Genomic DNA, 20,813 nt, shown 5'->3' with positions numbered 1-20,813 from the left:
GCCTGTGCTCTGGCCAGACCCTCAGACCTGGTTGGCCAGTTCTGTGTGTCCCGAAGGCCCTGTGTTCTTGATGTTTTAGTGACTAACACCGGCAACACCACTTGGTCACATGTGCAGATCACATGGACTTTTGCATCCCCTCTTTTCTCCTCCATTTCCTGGCCCTTAGCCAATAGTTGACCAGTGAGGGAGTATCAAAGTTCAGCAATCTTACCTCAAGGCAGGACAAAGCTAAAGTGTCATTTAGGCTACAGAGCTCCCTGTGCGACTGGGCTGAGTGACTTACCTGGGGTCACACAGCTAGTAAGTGGCTGAAATGGTATTTGAACCCAGGCACTATTTACCATTCCCATGGACGGCTTGTGATTTTAAGTATTACAGCTACCACATTAGGTCTAGAGACAAAGGGGGTGACTCACACCATTTACAAAACAAAAAAGAGGAAAGCAGAATATTTCTATATTCAACTACAGTATGGAAAATGGCTAGATTAATCCCCCAATTATTCGCATTGCACAGATATTACTTGCCGAGTGAAAAAATGAAAAATTAAGATCTTTAAACCCAGAAAGAACTGGCATTGAAACCCAAGTCTGTTACAAGTCAGCTGTGAGGCCCCAGCTAGATTATTTTATTTCTTCCACTCTCAGTTTTTCCATATATAAAATAGATATAATAACACCTAACTTGCTCTGTTATAGAAAGGATTAACTATAGTATATACAAAGTGCCTAGCACATGGTCCACAGTCAATAAGTGGCCACTGTAGTAGTATTAGTGGCAATAATATAGACCTGGCCTCTGTGATTTGTGTAACTTTGAGGCTCACAAGTACAAATATAAAACCTCACCATGCATAGTGATAATCCCTAAATATAATGGAGAGTTATTGGTAAAAGTTAAAACTTTGAAGACTGCATTTGGGAAAAAAGAATATCTATTTAGAGAGACCCGTGTACTTACACTCCGGCTGGCATGTTAGGGATGACCTATCTGCCAGTAATCAATGTCTGTTGGGAAATGAAAATAATTATAAACATCATCGTGTGAGAACTAGGGAATGAGTCCTTCCCAAGATGGGTTGCAACTGCACAATTTCAAGCTGACATTTTATTTCACTTTAAAGAAATAATTGTATTTAATAAGGTAGTTATCACTAAAGGGTCGGGGTCTGGAAACCAAGCTTCTATTATCTGATGCATAACAGTTACAAGCAAGATCTGTTTGGGGTTGAGAAAATCATAGAGAGCCCCCAAAACTACTTTTCCAAAATGTGTTAGAACCCCAACAAAAGTATGTAGGTACTGAGACCTTAAACTTCACTGGAGTCATATATCAAGTTTACTCTTAGAATAGGCGTACATACTTCCATTTGCCTTTTTGTTTTCTGGTTATAGATCGTGTTTGTTTGTTACACAGATTGTAGGAAAACAGCTCTGGATAGCCTTGACCATAGCCTTGACCATTCTAGAGGTGACAGAACAGTACATGGTAGATTTGATTCATGAAGACAACCAAATATGGCCAAAATATTTACTCTATTTTATACGCCCATTTGACTATCTATGGAGAAGAAAATTAGCCAAATAAAAGCAAAATCGCCATTTACTTTGGGCCCAAATGCCACTGACTCTGTCTCTGGTTCCAGGTTAGCCTGATAGACACACTCTTTCCCCACCCCAGAAGACTGATTAACCATTCCAAGTTTCTAAACAAATCTAGAAACACAGCCCCACTGAGGACCCATGGCCAGTCAACATTCGCCAGCCTCTCAACCTCAAGTGAGAGGAACAAGCCAATGTTCATAGGTCTCTCTGAGCAGGTCAGGTTGACGCAAAAAAAGCTGATTTATGGAGAGTGGAGTGGGAGACATTTCAAAAATATATCTTCTTTTATTACTTGGCCTTTGAGTTGAACTTAATTACATATGAGATAGAGGTTATTGCTCCCCTCTGTCTTCTTTGTATTTGTTTATGCCAAAGCAATCAGATGTCATCAGAGCAGGAACAATAGTAATTTGAGAAGTAAATATTTCTGTCAACCCACCTGCTGGGCACCATGGAGGCCAACAAAAATCAATCTTTTAACTGAATTAAATTTGTTTGGGTTTTTGTTATTTTATGCAATTCAGACACTCTGACCTGTGAATGCCTCAAATTGTTTGGCATAGCATAAAAGAATACAAGTAATAAAAATCATCCTTCAGCCTTGAGTCAGAGGTAATTTACAAAGATAATCTCTCAAAGACAGACACAGGGAAGGGGCTACCACACACAATGGATGAAATTTGAAGATCCTGGATTAGATGCCTGGCTTGGCTATTAGAGGGATCTTGACTCTGGACACGTTTTTCATTTCCTTTATTTTTATATGTAAATCGAGAGATACAGATTCACCGGCCGAAATCTAAGACTGCTTCTAGCTGCATGACTCTGACCTGGGGGAGGGTGGGGAACAGCCATGTTACACATGTAGGATAATTACAAATTCCATCAGAAGCCTAGTTCCATTTGTAAATAGAATCATTGTAAAATAACAGTTAATATCTTCCCAAATGCATGGTTTCTCACTGCAAAACAATGAAGTTAATAAATACAATTTATATTAAATTGATGGCAAGTCTTTGAAAATTCGATTAATTTTTAAACATTTATTTATGCTCTTATTATTTCCAGTTTTACTCCATTTTTCAAATTCATTTAGAAAACTCAAATTAGTAATGGTCTTTTATCAACATTATGGTATATTCCGTTTCCATCAGGCAGTACCCATCAGTAATTTTTCATGCATGTAAGAAAATAAGACATACATACATGTTAAAACTATCCTAATTGTGGTTTCATGTATCGCTCTCTGAATAAGGTGGTAGATCCTACCTGAATGCAAAGCGACACCTTAGTCACTGATTCTTTTTAAGATCCTCATTTGAAAATAACAACAACAATAATAATAATTACATGCCTCTGGTTTCAAATATGCAGGCATTAAAAAACTTGCCCAGGGCTTCCCTGGTGGCGCAGTGGTTGAGAGTCCGCCTGCCGATGCAGGGGACATGGGTTCGTGCCCCGATCCGGGAAGATCCCACATGCCGCGGAGCGGCTGGGCCCGTGAGCCATGGCCGCTGAGCCTGCGCGTCCGGAGCCTGTGCTCCGCAACCGGAGAGGCCACAACAGTGAGAGGCCCGCGTATCGCAAAAAAAAAAAAAAAAAAAAAAAGTGCCCAAACATGAACAACTTCTTTTTCTTCCAAACACATCAAACAAAGCTCAGAACCTTCAAATCGTTTATTAGTTTTACCTTATCACACAGTTCCTGTTGCAGGTTGAATTCCCAGGAAAACACCCTGCGATAAGTGTATAGGAAGTTTATTAGGGAGTGCTAATGAGCACTAAGTTTATTAGGGAGTGCAAGATGAGCACCTAAGGAAAAGAAGGGACTCCGAAGCAGGGATTGAGAAGAGGGAGAAGCTGGGCTGTGATATAGTCTTAACAGACACCTCTACCAAACCCTTTGGGAGCCCTGAAAGCCAGATGGCCCTTCAGAGCTATCCCAAGTTAAGGTAAAACAGATGGAGGAATAAGTCCTTTAGCCCTGAAGTTGGATCTATGTAGCTCTTCACAGCATCCACTATAGTTCCTAATGGAGCCAGTTTTAAGTATGTTAACAGTCCAGCTGGTGTGTTATCAACAATATTTGTTGAATATATACCATGTGCTCATTACTACAGAGACTGCCAAATTTTATATACGTATCTTTGCTATCAAGAAACTTATAATTTACTTGAGGAGAACAGATTAAGATGCAAACAAAAATATTTGCACAATAAAATTTTAAAATAACAGGTAAAGACAATAACAGCTGAGAATTGAGGGTAATCAGACAGAGGTCATTTTAAAATTTGAAGGATAGAGGAATGACTTAATTCTGTGAAGCTTGGAACAGGAGAACTTGAGTTATGTCTTTAAGGTTACTAGGATTTTGATGGGTGGAGAGCAGAAGGAAAGTCATTCTGGGTAGCAAGGTAGCAACAACAATCAGAGGGCAAAATGCAAAGCACTTGGGAGTAATCTTTGTAAAAGGACCATAACTCTTTGAAGAAAAGCATACTAGGAATGGAGGTAAGAGAAGTGCACAGTGAGATGTGGAGGCCACTCAGGTGGGTCCAGCCTTTCTGGGAAGCATGAAGGTGGGAGCGTTTGGCTCTTCCAGGAATAGCAACAGCAATGACCACTTCTGATTTATCAAGTTCTGATGAGGGCAGAGGCAACCTGGTGCTGGGACTCAATGTGGCAGCATCTCTCTTAGCAGGTCAGTTCCAGCCCAGCCTAGAAGACCATTCTTTCTGCATTCCCAACAATTCTGTGAGCTAATATCCCTTAACAAATACCTTTCTCCTTAAATTAGTGACAGCAAATTCTGTTGTACGCAATGAAGAACCCTAATATATACACATTTTCCTATCTAACATTCACAACAATTGCATGAGCAGACAGTATTATCCTCATCTTACAGGTAAGGAAACTGAAGCTATGAGGTTAAATAAATGGTCCAAGGTTTTCTGGTAAGTATGTGGTCAAGCTCAGATTTGAAGCTAGGACAATCTTGTGCTTAAATCCATGCCATTTCCACAATATCATAACTGTTTCCCTAAGGCAGAGACATGAATGAGTCTCAATATTTTCCAGTTGAGTGTGGGTATCTACAAACAGAATAGTTTCCATAATGGGTCATGAAATATTACATTCAGACTCTGGACTGAAATACATAGTACTAGATGTGAATCATTCTGATGGCAGAGCAACACCGGAAAGTTGCCTGCAACCCATGTCCACGACAGAAAAGGATGAGTCCCTGGGGCCAGCGGGCCATCCTAGCTCCGCCCAATTCTACTTTCTGTGATTGTTTACCAAGTCAACAACCAAACTCAACAGTCATCTCCGTAGCCGCATAAATAAATTCAAGGCCACAATGTAAAGCAAGTTTTGCCCTACTCAACCCATGTTTTTCCATATATTGAATTCGATCATCTCATGAAGGTTAAATTCCTCCCCACAAATAACAGGCAATTTAACCACCTGTCTTAGCCCTTTCAGCTTCAAGATCAATTTTATCAGTCAGACTCACTAGACAGTGGCCAAGAGTGTGTATTTCTAAGACCAAGTGTCCATGGTTAAAAGCAGAATCTGTGGCAGGATAAGAAAATAAATGATACAGTATGACCATAACCTCCTCCTAAGCCCAAGGAAATAGGATCACCCTGGACTCTGTACCATAGGCTTCACCTTGGTAAACTAGCAGGAAGACTCACAGTCAATGAGTCTCAGTGCAGCCGTTCTGCACCTACCACAACTAGCTTTCTGAAACTCTGCCAGAGAATGACATAGGCTCCAGGGGAAAGAGAACTTACCCTCTGACCTCAACACTTCAAACCTGACTTCACCCCGGTTTAAAACACTTTATGGCGCCCTTCCATTCATACAGTGTTCAGGATGTTCCTTTCTGTCCTCAATTCCATCTTTAGCACAGCTGACAAATGCTGCATGGACACACAGCTGTCTCCCGAGAGGAGCCCCATACTTTTTAAACAGCTTTGCTTTGTGACCTGACCTGCAGGCAGGCTGCATACTTCAGTGCACTGACAGCTAAGTCATGTCTTTTGTCCCAGGCACACAGATACAGCAGGGTAGGGAAAGTTCACAGGCAATGCTCACATTTCAAAATGTAAATAAATGGCTCACACCAGAGGCCCAGTGCACTTAAGTTTGGAAGACAAAACCTCCCAAAGAAAAGAGTGACCCGAAGGGTACTATTCAGAAATCCCTCCAGCACCTTGTGGCTATGACAGCTGCACCTGGAGGGCTGAAAATGAGGCAGATCTACCACCAGCAGGAGACCAGATGTCCCGCACTGGGCAGGACAGGTCAACAGTCTCAACTTCTATTCCTTCCTGACTTGTTCGCTACATATCTTTCTGATATATCTTTTCCCTACTGAGCCCTATTCCTTTCTTCCTTTCTTTTTTTCCCTTTATCCCTCTTCTCTCTCTATTATACTTTGTACTTCTTATTCCTCCAGATTTTGCTCATGTTTCCTGGTTCTGCAGCTCCTATTTCTTCTTATACTTGCAAACCTTTTAGTTTCTTCCAGTTTTCCAAAGACCTTTCACAGCTGTTCCCATCTGTTTCTCCTAAATGACCCTCCCCTCTTTAATCATACGCATATCCTCTCTGGTTCCACCTGCCTTTAATAGGCTGGACCGTACAATCTCCACACCCTAAATCCTACTAACAAATATAAGCTTGGGATCGGGGTGGCTAGGGGCCCTGAATTCTATCACCCTTTGAACACCAGCCACAGATAATAGAATCACTAATAGGTACCAACTTTATCCTTTTCCTGCAGTTATCTGGGTTTTTTTTTTTAATTTACCTTTTGATAGTTAACTCATTTCAAACTTTTACAATTTTGCAACACAGATAATTCCTGTTCACTGTAGAAAAGTAAGTCACAACAGATAAGTAGAAAGAAATGAAAAGTCATCTGCAAATCCACCCTTCAGAGAATATCCTGTGTTTCATGATTGACTTGATGAGCACTTTTAAAGATACAAAGATGAATGAGAGAGACATCCTCTGAGGAAGAAAATAAATAGGCAAATACAACACAGCATATTTAGTAAACAGCAAGAATCAATAGGACCAAGGACAAATAATTCACACCTTGGGAAAGCCTCCTGGAGAAAGTGTCATCTAAGACCAGCCCTGAAAGAAGAGCAGCAATTAGCCAGGCACAAAAGAGGGAAAGGGAACTTCCCACAGTAAGTCCTTAAAGACAGACAGAGTTTGGCACTTTCAGAAAACCAAAGGGAGTTCAACATGGTTGAAAGCAAGGGGCAATGTTAGTCCACAGGTAACGTAAGGAGAGGTAAGGAGTGGCCAGAGGGCACAGGACTTTGTAAACCACGTGAAGAATTTTCCCTGAAGGCAATGGGAACACTGAAGGATATTAAGCAAGGGAATGACATGATCAGAGTTGTACTTTTAATAGAACCATAAGCCTAAAAGATAGAACCACAATACGCAATAGGTGCCACCCTCGTAATCAGAACTGGGAGGGAGGGCGGGAGGGAGGGAGACACAGGTAGTAAGTAGTAGAAGGATACAATCGCAAGCAGTCAACTATGCTATACTCTCTCATGATGTCTGTTAATGAGTCTTAACCACTCTGGGTGATCGATCAGGAAACGCAGGCAAATATGTTTTGTATGGGAACTACACCTCTTCCTTCTTAGGATGGAATTAGCCCTTTGCCTTGGACTTGAGGAGTGACTGATTTCCCTGGTTGAGAGCTGGGTAAGCTGGAGCTGTGTGTGAGGAGAGGCCTTTTAAGGGCCACTCCACAAGCACTCTCAGTACCCGAGACCAGAAATGAGCGCAAGAAATTACCCAGGTTGCTGTTCTGACTGCCCCCGAATCACAAGTGATTATTCAACCTCAGGCTTTCATTTCTCTGTGTGGCTCTTATCACAGCATACTTCTACGTATTATTATTATTGAAAGTTGGCTCAGATCCTGAAAGAACTTATTATTTCCCTACTCTTGACAAAGACTTTTTTATTACTCACTGACATCAGGGCAATTTCTGTTGCTTGTTAAAGCAATACAGTCAATATAATTGCTTGGACTTGAATCTTAAGATTAGACAAGTGCTTCTTAAACTTCTTTATGGAAACTCAGAAAAAAAAAGGAATACATTTCATATTAAGATCTAGTACAAACATAAATATCTATATAATTGAAATGAAACTTTGAAGAAACAATAATTACCACTACAGCATGTGAAGCAGGCTTCCATTTTCTTTTCCATTCCATTCTATTCTATTTCTATTTATTCTATGGTATTCTATTCTGAGTTGGGACAACCGCTTTGGGAAACTCTTTGGTAGGGTCCACTAAAGTGGAATATACCATATCCAATGACCCAACAATTTCACTCTTAGGTACATACTCGGGAGAAATGAATACATGTGTCCACCATTGGACTTGTTTAGAATGTTCACAGAAGTGATCATGAAGTGAATATGAACAGAAGAAATGTTCATAAGGCCAAATGTCAGCAACTACACAAAGGCTCAAGAACAGTAGAATGGATAAATAAAGGATAGTATATTCATACAATAAAGCACTACAATTGTTTGCAATAATATAAATGAATTTCCCACACATAATGGTAGATACAAAAGAGTTCATACTTTATGATTCTAGTTATAGAAAGTTCAAAACCAGCCAAAACGAAAATCTGCGCTGTTCTAAGTCAGGACAGTGGGTTAGCTTTGGAGGGGTAGTGCTTTGAAGGAGTCACTGTTGGGGGCAGTGTTTCTAGGGAGCTGGTGCCTCTTGATCTCAGTGCTGGTTACATGTGTGTTCAATTTGTGGAGATGTATCAAACTGTATGTGCACTTTTCTGTATGTAAATCACACTTCAGTAAAACATTAAGAAAAAATACGGGTCACAAACCATTAAATTAGATTATCCCACTCACTAGTCACTCGCGACCTGAAATTTAAAATACCTTACATTAGATACCAAGAATACAAAGGGAAGACATACAGTGATATACCAAAATATTTAAATGTTATTCATAATAAAATAGAAAGCTCAAAAGTCTTGTTTATGAACCACTAGATACAACCAAAATAAAAAGAATCCAGAAAAAATGAAACAGCTAAAAATAAGAAAATACTGCCCCTTCTTACTTGATTTTTAATAATTTTACAGCTGCTTTCAATTCAAATTTTTATTGACTCTTACATATTAATCTACACTTGCTGCCAATCGTTTTGTTAAGAAACACAGTTTTGAATATGCTTACCTGGCTTTTTCCATACTGTCCAAGCCACTAGTCTCTTCTTAATGAAATACTCAAGAGGAGTCCACTGGTAAAGGAAATCTCCCCTAATGCTCTGCTTTAGGGCTGTGCCTTTTACACTGGAATCTGTTTTTCCCCTTAGAGCTTCCATCTCTGGCAACATGTCCTCAGAATCTCCAACCTGCTCTAAACCCATCGTTAGGCGAGTAGCGATGTCACCCAACCATGGCTGATTACCATCAACGTTTACACATTTATTAATGAGTGAGGTGCTTGGTATTTTAAAGAGACCCAGATGTATTTCTATTCACAACCATGCTCTTTCTCAAGCAAAATATAGATTACAAGCTACACTGTATATGATTTTTGTTTTTCAAACAGAAGATTATTACACACATGGATAGGGCAGATGTCTTCCAGGACATTTCTCGGCTGACACCTTTATTCCGTGATTCTATGAGAGTTTTCTTCAAATTCTACAAAGTGGTCAGATCTCCCGCTATCTTGGGAAAGGGGTTTCTGTTCTAGCTGGTGTGTAAGTGTCAAACTAGCAGGGGCCGCGGGTGCCACTGCTTGGCTTGAGAGCCCCCAACGCCTCACTGTGGAACCGATAAATGCCTTTGGGGCGTTACAGTCTCTGCTGAAACCTAGATTGCATCAGTTTCCAAGAATGTATGACTTGGTCTGGCTGTCCGAAATATCTGCTCAAGTCCCCCTTACTCTTCACATCTGTCCAAACACTAGGGTAAGAGGTACGTTGTACGTGATGCAAAGCCGAGTCAGTGCAACGCTCTTCAAACTCAGAGTCAACAGTGAGAACGACATGAAACAAACGCAACCTGCTCTCCACAAAAGCCGCATTTAAATTTTCTGTCTGCTGAGAGTACATTTGAAAAATGAAATCTTTCCATATGGTTTTATTTTCCTCTGTATAAAAGGGTTAGACTGAATTCTGCTTTATTTAAAAAAAAAATAGAGCTCTAGGTACATAGTGCTGACATATACACTAAAGTCATCTGGAAAAAAAACAAGCTACTATAATGAATGCCAAATGCCAAAAGTAACCGTTTCATTCTATTGAGACAAATGATTGAAGGGGAAACATGTTTAGTTGACAGAATGAATAGAGAAAATCGATCTCCTATCGTCAAATATGCTGTTACCAGACACGAGGGTTGGGAAACTCTGAAACGTTGTATTTTGCACACAGAATAAACTTAAAGCCTTCAAATGAACATATTTCAAAAGCCTCTTATATCCAAGGATGAAATGATTCACACCAGACTAAGTGTTTACATTGGCTATTCCTCTTTAGTTCTTGAGAGAAAGGAAAGCCATCCTGTACACAAAGTTTTGAATCTCAAATGGACAGAAACAGCATATTTTGTGAAAAGAACATTTAGCACCTAATGTTCAAAACACCAAGCCTGGGTTCCCCCTTTTACGAGTGCACAGTTGTATCAGAGCCCAGACATTTAATATTATATAGTGAACTTGTAATAGAACCACATTTCCTTTTGGAATACAATACAGCTGCAAACAAAAAATATCATATTTCCTCCAGTTATTTGCCAAATGGCCATATCCTCACACCAATTGTAGAGTCTAGTGGAATCCGGACACCACCAGGAAAAGGGGCAGGGATAAAAGGTCAGGGTAATCAGACCCTTGTCTTCCATTTGCCATAGAATAAATCCAAGAAGAAAGAAAAGGAGAAGCATTTTTAAGACAAAAGATCATATTTTAAAACATAACGGTTAGTTTCTTTTTTTAATATGCCCTATTTTTTCCTTTTTGGTTAAGAAACAGGACCTTATTTTTGCTGTAACACAAGAAAGCATTTCACAAAGGCCCTGAATTGCACATAAAATTTTAAAAAAGCACTTCATGGGCTCCTTAGCATAACCTCCACAGTCTCGGCTCTTTCAAATAACAGGCTAATTCCATTTCCTTCCATTCTGCTACCAAATTCTGCCTCTCTCCATTGCTACCATTTCACCTACTTTGTTTTGTCTTTTCCTTCAGTAAACTCAGCACCCTGGTAATTCAATCTCCTGTTCAATGTCATGGTTGAATCAAATTGCTGTCACTCAAAATATAACCCGAGGCTTGAACTATGGCATGGTTGAGTGATCAAATCAAATATTCCCAAATCTGGAATTTCGGGGTTTTCAGCTACTGAGCTCCTAAGTGTCTTTAGACAAGATTTCCCTCTGCCTCAGGAGAACAGGTCGAATCCTGTTTGTACAGCCTGGGACTCCATAGGGTAGGACACTGCAAGTGAGGAGAGCTCCACCTGTGACTGGGCTCTCTGTGCGTTAGTGGAGAATTGGTTGTAATAGGATTTAAGCAACAAATTGGTGACAGCAGCGTTGACCTCCCAAGATGGACATGGGAATTAACAAATAAAGGAAAAGATTAACAAAATGTTACTTTCACACCAGGAGAGAAATCGGAAAAGACCAGCAGGGAGCCCTGTTTAAAGATGCCTTTCCTTGTGCAGTATAAATAGTCAGGTTTCCCAGAAAAAGACATTTCCATTCCCACCACTAGCTCTACTTAAACAAGTTTGAAGGCCAATAAAAACACAGTGCTGGTTTACAAGGGTTAGGAGAAATGAAGGGAGATAGTGAATCTTCCTTGAGTTCAGAAGTTTAAAGAGGAAATGCTAAGTGTGGGAAGTGACAAATCGTATTGATACTGACATTTTTTTTTTAATAATTCAAGACATGAACCAGGACCAAGCACCTTATACAAATGTTATGAGACAAAGAGTAGAAACTAGTCTAAGGACCATGATAGAAGAACACCTGAAGAAACAGGGCTAGATCATGGATTAGAAGTTACAGACACACGAATGACGGCAGCCAACCGACGTGATGCACATTTGCCGTGCATGGTGAGAGATGTGTGGAAAGGAACCCAGGAGTTGAAACTGGTGTTGGAAAACCATCTGATAGGATCCAGAGCTAAGACGCCCTGCTCAGAGATCAGAGACCTTTGCCCAGCAAACTCATTCCAAAGGAGAAAGGGGGCAAGCAGATAGCTCTTAGCTGATTCCTATCACAAAGTGGGCACTCCATAAATCTTTGTAAAATTGAATTGTTCAAATAAAACCATACTCAGCTAGAAGAACTGGGATTTTTCAAATTGGAACAGCTGCCTTTATGAGTTGCACTGTTCATACAGAGAGTGGTGTGGGAAGGAAGGGACAGCAGAACCCATTCTCTTTTGCAACTGAGAGTAAAATTAGAGGGAAAGCAAATGGGCAGAGCAGACAACCAAAATCAAATGGATGTGGACCACTTAAGTAATTGGGTCAAGGGATAGTAAATGCAGTTCAATTTAGGTAATGTTCAGTAAATTGCTTTAAGAAATAACCTAGGGAATACAGGTTAAATGGAACAACCATGTCAGAGATTGATCTACAAATCACAATAAAGAAAATCGTTGAAACTCACCACCAGAGCATTACCAACATCAGTAAAAAAGGCCATAGGAACCCTACCAGCGAAAATGCAAACAGACCCGCTCAGACCACAGGGCAGCTGTCCTCCATTCATGCACTTCTCTCTGCTCTCCCTGTGCTAATGAGAAGTTAACCATTTCCCAAGCAGCTCTTCAAACTTAATATATTTCAATATTGCTATGGCCTCCCCCTAACTTCTCTCCAAATTTCCTTTTTTTTTTTTTGGCTTGGCAACTTTGGCAGTTACATTCACAGACCAAACGGACATGTTACAAACGTTACTACCCACTTGTCAAATTCTTTGGTGGACCATGAGGCATGGCACTGGGAATCCATGTGGATTCAATCATCCAATCAGCTAGAGGGCTTTCCCCTAAAGAAGGTGGGGTACGTATGGCACAAAGACAATGCCCTCCCTTCAGGTAAAACTAAGTAACACTCAAAGTAAACCAAGCCCACACTTTCCCCAGGAACAGAGAGAGCTGGAAATGACTTGATTGGCATTAGTCTATTTGAATTTTTTTAACATCTTTATTGGAGTATAATTGCTTGACAATGGTGTGTTAGTTTCTGCTTTATAACAGAGAAAGTCTATTTGAATTTAAATTTAATTTCTTTAGTCATGGACAAGAATGGGGATACCAGTTCATTTCAATGGACATTTGCTGAGCTGTGTTGGGGATACCAGTTCATTTCAATGGACATTTGCTGAGCTGTGTGCCAGATACTGTGCCGGATGCTTGCGATCCTATGATGACTGAGCTGTACCCCTCTGCCCCCTGGAGACCCACAGTCAGATAAATTACAGCACAACACACGGGGCAAGAACAACTTCTGCTGTGTGTAAGGCAATCACGCACATTCTCTGTAGACTTGGCCCAGACATACATTTGGAACAAGCTTTCAAAACCACAGAAAATTTCTTTTTAATTTTTAATGTTTTATTGGTATCTTTAAGGTCCAGCTGAAGGGAAAACAGGGTAATGAACTTCGATCATTGGCTAAACAAAAATGGTGTGTTCTTGCCAGTAAGACAGCAGCTTGAGCAACAACATTCCAGCCAACTTCCTTTCTCAGCTCCAATCTGTCCCATTTTGCCCCAGCCCTGGAGGAGTCTGCTCTTCCAGACAGCTGAAATTCACCTAGATTTCTGAAAGGCGCAGGGCTAACCCAACCGGACTAATTAGTGTCTGGATCTCACCAGCTCAAGTAAAAACATTTTGGTGGAAGGCAGCATGGACATGGCAGTCTAAGGAGGGGTTTGAATCCTGCCTCTACATTTTATCAGCTGTTACTTAGCCTCTCCCAACCTCAACCTACTCATCTTTATAATGGGAATAATAATGTCTCATTGTTGGCTTGCTCCTTATGCAAAATGAGGTAATATATGTAACAGTGCTTGGCACATAATTCATTAAGACCCATTCCATGCCACTACTCCTGCCAAATGCTGGGAGAAAAAACTTCCCTACCTTCCATTCTTCCATTCAGAAAGTCTCTAAAGTGTAGTAGACGATGGAAACGACCTCAGCTGGGCACGGAATTCTAAGGGATACCTAAGCTTCCATCTGTGAGTAAAAACATGGAGTGCCTGCCATGCGGAAGCCATCTCTCCTTCTAGCAAGTACTTTCTGAGTCATCCTTCTGCAAGAAGCCTCAGAAAGGAGAAGCTCTTGGTATATTTCACACCTGGTTTTGTCAAAGATGAATCATGTCCTAGCCACAGTGAAAGAACTGGATACAGCAGAATTTTGCCAGAGGGTAGGAATGAAGAGTGAAAGGGGGGAAAACACTACTATGATCATTCTCATTATAGGTCAGGAATTTCATAGAAGAGAGAGGTTGAATAACTGGCCAAAGACACACAGCATTTCAGAAGCAAAGCTGACAAGTGGCGTGCCTCGATTTCCAGGGCTGCGCTCTATTTTGGCATGAATTAAGTCTGCCTTTTTTCGCTATCATAGCCTAAACACCTAGCCCCTAGCAACACTCAGAGCCTGCAATTCCCGGCAATATCTAGCAACACTTCACCGTGGCACTCAATAAGTGCTTGCAAATAAATGATCTTTAAAAAGGTAAAATTCAAAGCATGCAGCAGCTCAGAACCTGCACTTAAACCAAAACCTAATAAAAGAGATATAGAGAAAAGGAGATTATCCTGCTCCAAAACAGAAAAAATCAGATGTTTTGTTCCAAACTAACAAAAACTTTTAAGTTCCCCTGCCCTACCCAACCATTATCTTGTAATATTTTTCCCCGTTTTTTTTTTTTTTTTTTTTTTTTTTTTTTTTTTTGCGGTACGTGGGCCTCTCACTGCCGCCGCGGAGCACAGGCTCTGGGCGCGCAGGCTCAGCGGCCATGGCTCACGGGCCCAGCCGCTCCGCAGCATGTGGGATCCTCCCGGACCGGGGCACGAACCCGCGTCCCCTACTTCGGCAGGCGGACTCTCAACCACTGCGCCACCAGGGAAGCCCTCCCCTTTTTCTTTTCAGGACAATTTGCTATCCATTCTCAAAAGCAACTCTCCAAATAAAATAGATTTCATCATGATTCAAACTCACAACATATTTTAGTAAAGAAACACCAGATAAACACTAGGAGAGCTTAGACTTTGGTGTCAAACAACCAAACAGATGTGATTCCTACCACTTCCTATCTCTCCAAAAGACGTGATAAATGGGGAATTATAGGAATATTCTAATTCTTGTTGAAAAGTTTGATCGATTTATTTGTGCTTCCAGCCAAACAATAACCAGGTCCATGTTTCAAACCACTGCAGATGACCCAGAATCTGGGGCTCATCATGATTCTACACTTTGCTACAAGACCAGTGTCAAGAAAATTTCTTCCAAGCTCAGTAATCCTCCTTCCTTTCTGGATAAATTCTACACAGCTTTCCCTTTGCTCCTGCCCTGGGTTAAGATTCCTTGCAGCAGCCTTGTAAATGACTTCCATCTTTGGAAGATTCGTTAAAGCTACACTGTATCTCTGATTCCCACCCTTATAACAGTATCTACTTTCTACCCAAATAGGACCCTGCACAGAAGTCTCAGCCCAGCACGGATCACCTCAGGAAACCATCACTGATCCTTCTGCCCCTAGACTAGGATAGGTCCTTCTGCTCTGTGTTCTCGCCAATATTTGTATCTCCCCAATCGCAACATCTTCACATGTTATTAATTTCTATTTAATTGCCTATCTTTCCATCTGGACTGTATGACCATGAGGAAAACATCATTTCCTCAGTACATGGCAGCTGTTAAGTAAATGAATGCCTCCCAAAGTTTATCAGCCCTTAACATCCAAATTTCATTCCTTCTCCTGAGAGAACCCATAGCACTCTCACTTCAGCTAATCGTTTCCTGATAGCCATTCTAATTTTTGCTTTTTGGGGTAACTGAACCCCAGGAGTTTTGCCAGGGAACAAGGCCACACAGCTAGAGATGTTTCCAGCTTCCCTTGCCGCTAGGCTCTGGCCACCTGAATGTGAGCTAAAGAGCATGTTCAACATGCAGGTCATGTTAAAATAGCTGCTTCTCTTCTTCTGCTGCTCCTTTCTCTTCCTAAAGGCTGGAAAACAAACATAGTGGTGGTGAGACAGCTTCAGCCTGGGAGATGAGGAGAACAACCTAAGGGATGACAGAACCACAAGACAGAAGAAACCTAGTCCTGGGTGACCTCAGAGAGTAGACCCACTATCCACCCTGGACCACTCACCTGTTTCTAGACTTACATCAGAGAGAAGCAATCTTGTCTATTGTTTATGCCTCTGAATTTTGGTCTCTCTCTCTCTCTCTCTCTTTTTAGCATCTTGAACTGAACCTTTAATAACTCACATTAGTTGTAAATTTCTATAACTTAATTTTGCAAGAGAAGGGGACATTTTTGAAGTTTCTTATTCTTATGTCCAAGCACTATTTTCACTAACACCATGGATACTGAAAACTCACAATTATCTGCTCTTCATGTAGCTACTATCTAAGAACAATAAGTAATTTAGTAGAATATAACTATGTTTACCATCTGCACTAGAGTAAATTCTTTGTTTACTTAACTGATGGCTGCTGTCTTAATTTGGAGTTGTAAAAAAATATCACGCTAAGTGATGTAAATTGGCAAAGTGACAAATTGTCCTTCTCGACAACAATTTGGAGCACGGAGAGTCCTTTCGTACAATCAGTGTATTTGACAAGGTCTAAAGCATTGTGCAATATTTGTTACCATCCATGGGACCTTAGGAGGCTACAACTAAAAGAAATACAACCAATTTTCACAGGGTGCTTGTGGAATCAATCCAGCCTTCAAGCCACACCTTGCATATTTGGATGTTTTAGAAAATCAATATTTTGCTGTTAAGAATAATAAGTCCCAAGGGACATTACAACTAGACTTGGTCCCGCTCTTTCTTTTTCAATAGCACTGAAGCCGCAAAGTCAGAGAGAGTGCTCATAAAGCTTATAATGTCTCAGCTTTTAAAGTTTTTAAAGACACGTTCAGCTTGTCGTGATTTAGACTCGACCTTTGCCACCACTCATTTCCTGCAAACAGATTCAGTGGTTCACAGAGTTCTCCAGGTGTCCAAGATGGACCAGGTGGAAATAAACCAATTTCCTTCAAACACAAAAGCTTCTAGCTATAACTCCCTCAGGAAACAGAGAGCCTCCTCTATAGGTAAGTTTTCTGGCTTTTAACCCATTTGTGCTTCCAGTTAGACCCAGACCGGATACCGTGTTCCCATTAGGACTCACGACATGAAGAACTGCATCACTTCCTTTGGGTCTTTATGCAAATGTCACCTGACTGGTGGGGCCCTGTCTGCCCTCTCCCTCTGAAACTCCAGGCCTCCTGATACTCCCTCTCCTTGGAATATTATCCAACGTACTCTACATTTTACCCATTTCTCTTGTTTATTATCTGTCTCCCTTACTAGAAATATAAACTCCATTGAGGGCAGGAAAGCACGTCTTTTTTATTTAGTGCTGTATTCCCAATGCCTAGAACGGTATCTGGCACACTGGGGAGGAGGGGCTGTCAGGAAATACACGTTGAATCAATGAATGAATGGTGGCCCATTCTGAACATTTTACTGAGCACCTCGGCAGTGCATATTCTAATCCTACTGCTTGCTCCACCCTCTGGTCACGCCAGCCACATTAGCTCAGAGACAGCAAGTCCCCCACTTGCTTTGCTTGTTCTGTCTTGCTTTATCCACAGCCACAGATCAAGGAACTGGTACGTAAGATGACATTGCAGACAACACAGAGTCTCAACCCAAATATCCTTAAGCCAAAACAGACTTATTTCCTATCACAAATGAATAGATGTGGCTTCTGTTATGGGTTGTTTTATGTCCCTCCAGAAATACATGTTTAAGTCCTAACCTCGACTACCTCAGGATGTGACCTTATTTGGAAACAGGGTCGTTACAGAGGTAATCAAGTTAAAATGAGGTCATTAGGATGGGCCCTAATCCAATATGACTGACGTCCTTATAAAAAGGGGAGATATGGACATAGCCACAGAGGTGCACAGAGGCAAGAAGATGTGAAGACACACAGAGAGAAGATGGCCATGGGACTAGAGTAATGCATCTACAAGCCAAGGAATGCCAAAGATTGTCAACAAATACCAGAAGCTAGAAGAGGTAAGGAACGATTTCCACCTGCCCCCACCCCCAGAGCAATCCAGGAACACTTGGCCCTGCTGACCCCATGACCTCAGACTTGTGGCCTCCAGAACTGTGAGACAGTAGAATTCTATTGTTTTAAGCCACCTTGTTTTCGATACTTTATCACAGCAGCCCTTAGCAGCCTGTATACAGCTTTGTATGAACCTTAATGCAGGGCTCAGTTAGTTCCTATGATCGGGACCCTGTTTCTCTCCTCCAGTCTCAGCCACACGTCCTCAGACTCGGGTTGCTCCCAAGATGGCCACCAGCAATTTCCAGGGCTTCCTGCTTCTTCACATTTAATGGAGAAGAGAGGGTCAGCTTTTGCAACAGCTGACTAAAGTCTGGAATTTGAGTTGCATTTCTGACATAGACTGATTTGAGTCAGGTGCCCAAACAGCAAATCAATCACAGTGTCTAAGGGGAGGGAATGTGTCAATTGCTTTGAGCCAATCAAGGCCCCCCTCCTGAGATGGGGGTGCAGTCAGGTCCTGCTGAGTCACTGTTGGTGCCCATACATCTCCCCCTCAACTCTCAGTCTACTCACCCAAGGCTTCTCACTGCAAACACCCACTACTTTCTGCTTGAGAGCTTTTTTTCCACCCCGACCACAAGAAAATGTTTGGCCCATGCACAGAGCAAGCTAGAAACTCCAGAATTAGTGCTCCCAGAAGCAGCCTTCAACTAAGGATTAGCAGGGAATTGGCAGACAAATATCCCAGCATCCTCACTCTTCAGTTGGAAGGATTCTGAGGTGTGTTCTCCAGAGTATTCCAGAGTTCCCAGGGGCATTGAGCACCAGGTGCCCACAGTGATTGGTTAATACACCCTTTACTGACTTTCCCCCTCCCTGCCATACTTCCCCACTTCCCCACCAGTGTCCCTCCCAAATAAACCACTTTTACTTAAATCTTTGTGTCAGGTTTGCTTCCAGGGGTATCTAAACCAGGATAAGTCCCAATAAGTTGCAAGGGAGGAAATTCAGAATTCCATTAGAAAAGAGAAAGGGTAAGACTGGAAAGCACTAGAAAGTCAACCAATGAATGCCCACTATAGTCATTCCTGTTTCCTCTCTTTCAATTAATTAATAAGCCAACTAGGTTTTCTCCTACAGTTCTGTTAAACAGATAAGAGCACAGCACTGCCTGGAAGATCAGGAAGCAGGCACAATGGGTTCCACTTTTGCTATTCCCTCCCCTACCTGCTGTGTTTCTTGTCGTAAGTAATTTCCCTTCATCATGTCTCAAGTTCCTACTTAATGAAGATTGAGAATGATGATCCTTGTCCCTATAAAGTATGACCCCAGAAAAGCAGAGCATGGCGTAAGGTAGATCCATCTTAGACCTCTTTCCAAGTGGGTCTCTTGCTAAAAGTGTCAGACAGGCATATTAAACATCATTCCTGGGGACTTCATTGGTGGTCCACTGGTTGAGACTTCGCCTTCCAATGCAGGGGGTGCAGGTTCGATCCCTGGTTGGGGAGTTAAGATCCCTCATGCCTCACGGACAAAAAACCAAAACATAAAACAGAAGCAATATGGTAACAAATTCAATAAAGACTTTTAAAAAATGGTCCACTTCAAAAAAAAATCTTAAAAAAAAAGAAAACAAACAAAAACATCATTCACTATCACTTGGTTCCAGAGGACAACATTCTAGATAAGAGCAGATTAGAGCAAAGATCCAAGTCAGAAAAACGCATTACCTCCGGAGTATTTGCCACCATTGGGAAATCACAGACTCTTATTTAATAAACTAACTTAAAAATACAACTATGTATTATTTATACGTTTTTAAGATTTTTTCCAGCTTTATTGAGATGTAATTGATATATACTATTATGTAAGTTTAAGGTGTATGACATGTTGATTTGATACATGTATCTATTACAAAAGGATTACCACCACAGCATTAGCTAACACCTCCACATCACTAATCATCAGAGAAATGCAAATCAAAACCACAATGAGATATCACCTCACACCTGTTAGAATGGCTATTGTCAAAAAGACAAGAGATAACTAGTGTTGGCAAGGATGTGGAGAAAAGGGAACCCTTGTGCACGGTTGGTGGGAATGTAAATTAGTACAACCACCATGGAAAACAGTATGGAGGTTCCTCAAAGAATTAAAAATTGAGTTGCCATATGATCCAGCAATCCCACTTCTGGTTATATATCCAAAGAAATTGAAATCAAGATTTCACAGAGATATCTGCACTCCCATGTTCACTGCAGCGCTATTCTCAACAGCCACGATATGGAAACAACCTAAAGCTCCATCAGTGGACGAATGGATAAAGAAGATGAAGTATACATATACAATGTAATATTTTTCAGCCACGATAAAGAAGGAAATCCTGCCATCTGCGACAACTTAGATGAACCATGAGGGCGTTATACAAAGTGAAATAAGTCAGAGAAAGACAAATGCTGTATGATCTTACCTATACGTGGAATCTAAAAAAGCCAAACACAGAGAGACAGAGAGTAGATCAGTGATTATCAGAGTCGGCAGCGGGGTGGAGGGTAGGGAGATAGTGGCCAAAGTGTACAAACTTCCAGTTATACGATGAACAAGCTCTGGGTATATAATGTACAGCACGGTGATTACAGCTGATGATAGTGTATTATATTCTTGACTGTTGCTCAAAGAGTAAACCTTAAACGCTCTTGCCACAAAAAAAGAAATGGTCATTAAAAACACAGTCTTGAACTATTCTGGAGGAGCTCACAAATGGTTCCCCGAATGAGGTAATGAGCTCCGTCTAGCTAAGTCCCCAGAATGAGCAGCCTATCTATGGTAAGCTT

The sequence above is a fragment of the Grampus griseus genome, assembly GCF_964374135.1.
Source record: "Grampus griseus genome assembly, chromosome: 3".
NCBI classification, from domain to species: Eukaryota; Metazoa; Chordata; class Mammalia; order Artiodactyla; family Delphinidae; genus Grampus; species Grampus griseus.
This window is presented reverse-complemented; position numbering follows the sequence as displayed.